The sequence below is a fragment of the Sinocyclocheilus grahami genome, unplaced genomic scaffold (assembly GCF_001515645.1).
Source record: "Sinocyclocheilus grahami isolate Dianchi unplaced genomic scaffold, SAMN03320097.WGS_v1.1 scaffold682.1, whole genome shotgun sequence".
Classification (NCBI taxonomy): Eukaryota; Metazoa; Chordata; class Actinopteri; order Cypriniformes; family Cyprinidae; genus Sinocyclocheilus; species Sinocyclocheilus grahami.
Window position 1 is genome coordinate 711,728 of NW_015505861.1, and position 6,140 is coordinate 717,867.

Consider the following 6,140-nt stretch of genomic DNA (forward strand, 5'->3'; position numbering starts at 1 on the left):
AAATCCCTTTTCAAGAACTACAACGAACGGCTCGTTTGGACTACAGCGTTTGTTTTCCGGGCTTTGTGATATCACAAAGCGGCCCATTAGATTATCATTACAAATAATTAATGTTTGGTTTACTAACCGCCATTAACACCAGAAGAAGAAGAAATTCGAATGGTTGGGGGTGGGGAGGGGCGAGGTTGTGGTTAGAGCGCTTGGTTGAGTGAGTGCATCAGACGAGACGACGACGACGAAGAAGTGCTGCTGCAGAGTTAGTGCATCAGAGAAAACCAAGAAGAAGAAGAGCTGCTGTGCTGTAGCCTCAAATTTTCGGCATGTCTAGAACAATTCTTACAAGTACAACATGACGTAGCTGGGCTCCGCGGACAGTCGCCGAACGGCGCCGCCGGTGTGCCTACACTCACAGAAAATAAAGTATTTGAATTTTAAAGACGTGGCACGACGCTGCGCTTCTCGTCCAGTGCGCGACCGCCTGAAACGCTGTTTTTTTTCACCTTCGTGCTTAAACGTCTTTGTTTGGGCTTCTGAAAGTGGATGATGTCAGGAAACAGTGGTTGCAATTTATTTTTTAACTCTGTTCCTGAGCATTATAACCCCAATTTGCTATTGTGTGCTGTGCATTTTACTGAGGACAGCTTCCACAACACGAGGGGGTACAGTGCCTGCCGGATTCGCCAAAAAGCTTTTGTTGAAAGACGGAGCAAGGGGCGTGGCAGTACTGAAACACCGTCTAAGCTGTTCGCCAATCACAACGCACTGGGACAGCGAACCAATCACAACACATTTTGTTTTTCGGAAGGCGGACCTTCATCAAAGCCGGAACTAATCGAGCCGTTTGTGCCAGCCTGGAGAGAAAGGTATTTTAATAATGTAAATTATGTGAAAAATAATGTGTTTTTCGAACCACCGAGCATGAGAGCATGTTCTAGTACACCCCCAAAACAAAATCAAGACTTTGTAAAAGAGCATAATAGGACCCCTTTAAAACAGATACATTTTATGATGTAAATATAACATAATTAAGATTCTAGTTTTATATACTTTAGAACTGTGGTATAGGGGACCGTACAGACTACAAATTTGAGTTTTTCTGGGTCAAATCATAGTCCAGCATGTGTTTGAAGTGAACATGCTGGGTTGTTTCAACCCAACTTTGGGTCAAATATGGACTAACCCAACTTTTGGGTTAAAAATTGAATGTAAAAATGTAACCCAATGGTTGGGTTAGTCCATCTTTGACCCAAAGTTGGGTTGAAACAACATGCATTTTTTAAAAATGTGCAATTCTGTTCCACCGCTGTGCCATAGTTTCGGCCAGTGTATATTCTGAACAGTAACAGGTAGGTCTCTTGTATACTTTTCAGTTAAAATTAGAGTAAACAGACCCAAACCAAACTGAATAAACATATTCATTTATGGTATGAGATGTTTAATATGTGGCGCTCAGTCCTGCTTCTGAAGATTTCAGTTCCTGTTCTCACTCACTTTTAGTTTGCTCAGCAGTGGGTACTTAAAGATGGAAATAAACTCTGGAAACGCATGTTTGTTTTTGTGGTTATCATTGTAATTAGTCAGACAGTTTGTAAGAAATCCTGTCTAAGATGTTTTAGGACCACTGCTGGAGAAGTTTATCTAATCTTATTTTTCTTTAGTCTTTAAAAGATTTGTGATTTTTTTTTTCCTGTATAGGCTGAATTAAAGTTGACCCTTTTCTTCCTTTATTTTCAGTTTGGATATTCTACATTATTTGATATTTTCCTTTTTAGAAGACATAATGTAACTTTCTACATGATATTGAAGGAGTACAACTATGCAGAACAGAATACACTCAAAATAAACATCTATCAATAAATTAGTATTAATGTACAAAAACAGATGCATACACACAACATTACATATTAAGCATTCATAAAAAATATTAAGCATTTGTATTAGATACATTAGCATGACCAATAATAAAGCATTTTAAAACATAAAAAATACAAAATAAATAAATAAAAGTTAATGCATTTTTGACTAGACTTAATAGATAAGCCTAGATAAACACTTTGGTTGGCAGATGTTCAAAATGTTATCACATACAAAATCATCTTTTTAAATAAAATAAAATCTTGTTTCCACAATTCCTAAATTGCAGTACACTCTTAAAAATAAAGGTGCTTCACGATGACATAGAAGAACCTTTTTGTCTAAATGGTTCCATAAAGAACCTTTAACATCTGAAGAACCTTTCTGTTTCACAAAAGCTTCTTTGTGGCGAAAAAAGGTTCTTCAGATTATAAAAAGGTAAGAAAGAGATGGTTCTTTAAAGAACCTTTGACTGAATGGTTCTTTGTGGAACCAAAAATGACCAAAAACCAAAAACCGTTTGAAGCACCTTTATTTTTAAGAGTGTAGTTTAATTGTTGACACTTAAAGTAAATGTCTAATTTACACTGCAAGCATCTAACTTTTTTTTTTAACAATGCAAAGTTCAAATGCTTTGGTAATTTTTATTTATTTATATGTAAATGCTCAAATTACTTGCACAAGCCTAAATGAGAATAATGGTTTGCAAAGATTCAAAATGTCTGTGTTAGCGTTGTTAGTGTACACTTTTGTTTTTTTTTGTAATGAAAATCAATGTTTAATATATTTCATTTCATTGCTGTACCGACAAGATGAAAGGAAAAGGAGAAGAAAGGCAAACCTACCTGAGCAAATCAGACTGGTATTCCTGAAGGACTGCTACTCATGACTGCCCTGCCTCTCAGTTCCTCCGTTCCTCCTCACACATCCCTCCTTCTCCAGCAGATGAAATGTGCTGTTATGCAGTAATCTGACGTTACACTAGAAAGCAATGAAGAGAAATGCTCACTACACATACAAACTCTCTCTCTCTCTCTTCTCCTTATAGTGAAATGGATGACCTTTCAAGTGCCTTCAGTGCCTTTTCTACGTATGATCACTGGAATTGTCAGTGTGTAATGTTTCACTAAAGCAATCGCACTATGAACGATCTTTCATGGCTTTCAACCAAGAACAATACATTAATTCTTACCCTATTATGACATGCATGTTTATATACAAAGCTGACACCACATTTTTTTTATTAATGATTTTACAAAACAAACTAAAAATTGTATACCTATATAATATTTATGAATATATTTTTATAAAATATATTAAATAATATTATCTGCATAACAATCTCAGTAAAAATAAAAAAAGTTTAAAACATATTTGCCTTATATTTATCTTTTTACTTTAATGACAGCATCATTGAAACTGGCATGAGACTCCACTAGTTCGTGCAGAACCTGATGATCCATGCATGATTCCAGCATGATCTGACAAAGATGCAAAATCTATTTTTGTTCAAAGGAGTTCACATGCTCAATGTAACACATTTGCTCACATTTGATCAGTGATCTAGAAATAGTGTAAAACCTTCATTATTTCTTCTCCATTTCACTTTTCTTTGCTTTCTTTTAAAAAAAAAAAAAAATCCCTAAAATGCTTCTTTTTTCTAGTTTAATAAAATCCAATCCACAAAAGTGTGTTCAACATTGTACCAATAATAACTGTAGTTGTACACATCAGGCCTGTGTGGTTTATATCCACAATATTGAGTTGAAAATTTTGATAATTATTGTTGTATTGCCGACAATTATGATTATAAGTGTATGACCCTTGCGAAAAAGTGCTTTTTTATACTGAATTTTGAATTTGAAGTGTACTTCAAACCTTATATATATATATATATAACTATTTTAATCTATATTTGCATGTTTTAATAATAATGTGAAATAAAAAGCTCTATTTTAAAGTACATTTTCAGTCATTACATACATAGTAAAGCACATAAAGTACTTAATTATAATTTTTACTGTAGTGTGTTATTTAAGTTAACATTATATATATATATATACTGTATACACACAGTATATATAAATTGTTAAATAGAAACTGTATTGGTGATACTTGCCTTTATTCATAAGTCTCATCTTTGTGTTTACATTAATTTGGAGATTCAGCATGAAATTAGATTATACATTTTAATGTTAGGGGCAATTAATCGCAATTAATTACAGAAAAATGTGTGAAAAACCACATCTCTGAGTAAGACGCAATAGCAGGACATGTTGTCACACTATATTGTGCAATATATCCACAAATCACCAAACTGCAAAACCTACAGCAAAAGTTACACAATATAACAATTTAGCAATAAAGCAACTAAAGAAAAAGCATGTGCAAAAATATAAATTCGACTGATGTGACAACCTGCTCTGATCTGACATTTATTAAAAATACTCTTGTTCAAACTTTCATTAACAATATACATTCATGACATAACTGATTCTTGTCTAAATGTATCCCAGTGTTTTATTTTATATTTATTTGTGTGTGTGTGTGTGTGTGTTCTCTTTTTTTTACCCAGCAACTACGGAAAAATATGACAGTACTGAAATTTAATAATTCAGTCATCATTTACTCACCCTTAAGTTGTTCCAAATCTGTATGAGTTTAGCCATTGACTTACATAGTATGGAAAAAATATTATGGCAGTCAATGGCTACCTGCAACTGTTTGGTTACCAGCATTCTTCAAAATATCTTCTTAAAGCAGTCAGCCCTGCTTGCCGTTTCTTGGACGAGTTCCTGTAAATTAAACAGCACACCATTTATACTACAGCACACTTCAAAATACCAGCAGGCATGCAGCACACACTGAGCACTGGATTCCCATTCTTCATTCATTAATCGCCAGATTGTTTATAAGTAGAATACTCAAACTCCACTTCAAACAGCTGTGTATTCATTCTCCACCACACTACACCCACAGCATGATGCATGCATACGCAGAAACAATAAAGACTTTTAAATGAACTGAATTGACCGTTCTCTCTGGATTTCCACTACATTTCTCCTTTAATCTCAGCAGATTTTCAATTGCTAGAGGCTAGCCTGTAGTCTGAGGGCAGTAAAGCAGAAAATTGCCCTGCTCTGAATCCCTCAACACGAGCCACAGCAGCTACCTCATCCAGATGACGTTACTGGAACATATGTTACCGCAAGGTTAAATGGTCAAGAGAGCTTAAACTCTGATGTGTGGAGATTATTGAATTAACCCATTCATGTCCCAGTGAACATGGCCGTATCCAGGCTTTGATAATTAGTGAGGGTACGGGGGGTGGTGGGGGTTGGTGTTAAAGAATTGTGTTATAATAACCCCTACAAATGATGATTCTTTTTAAATCATACCCTATTTATTGCATCAAAATTTGTTAATACTTTACTATATTTAAAGGGTTAGTTCACCCAAAAATGAATATTAGCCTATAAATTACTCACCCTCAAGTCATCCTAGGTGTATATGACTTTTTTCTGTCAGACGAATTCAGTCGGAGTTATATTAAAAATGGTCTTTGATCTTTCAAGCTGTTTAATGCCACTCAGCGGGTGTTGCATGCATCAGTCCAAAAGAAGTTAAATAAAAAGCACCCATCCATTAAAAAAAAAGTGCCTCACACGGCTCCGGGGGGTGAACAAAGGCCTCCTGTAGCAAATCGATGAGTTTTTGTAAGAAAAATATCCATATTCAAAACAGAATAATCACTTTAATGTAGCTTGCGTCAGCAGTTGTACACGGAAGCAGCTCCGGGCGGATGACATATGAGTTCAGCATTGCACAACTGCAACAATACTACAGTGAGAATAAAAGTTACGCCTTCTTTCTTTGCGTGAACATTTGGGCGGCGTTATGCAAATCTTCCCACATTGTGATGTAGGTATGTGGGGGCTTGTGTGAACGAGCCGTTTTAGGTAGGCGCGGTTGACTCTTAACTTTTATTAAGAATATCTCTTTGGATTTGAGACTTTAGTCTTTGCAACTTTACAGATCTTCTTTATGCACCAAGAGCTTGTGACTCTCCAAAGAGAAAGGAAAAATTTTAATCACATCATATGACCCTTTTAAATTAAGTGGAAAAGACAAGTCCAAAAACGCTTATAATAGCTGGATCTATTATAGATGTTAGGCCCGTGCCCTCACTCACAACACTCTCAAGAGACTCGTTTACTCCGCCAGCGGCTTGCAACGATCATTTTCATACCAGGGATGCTAAACATTCTTGCAAACTGTCTAAACTG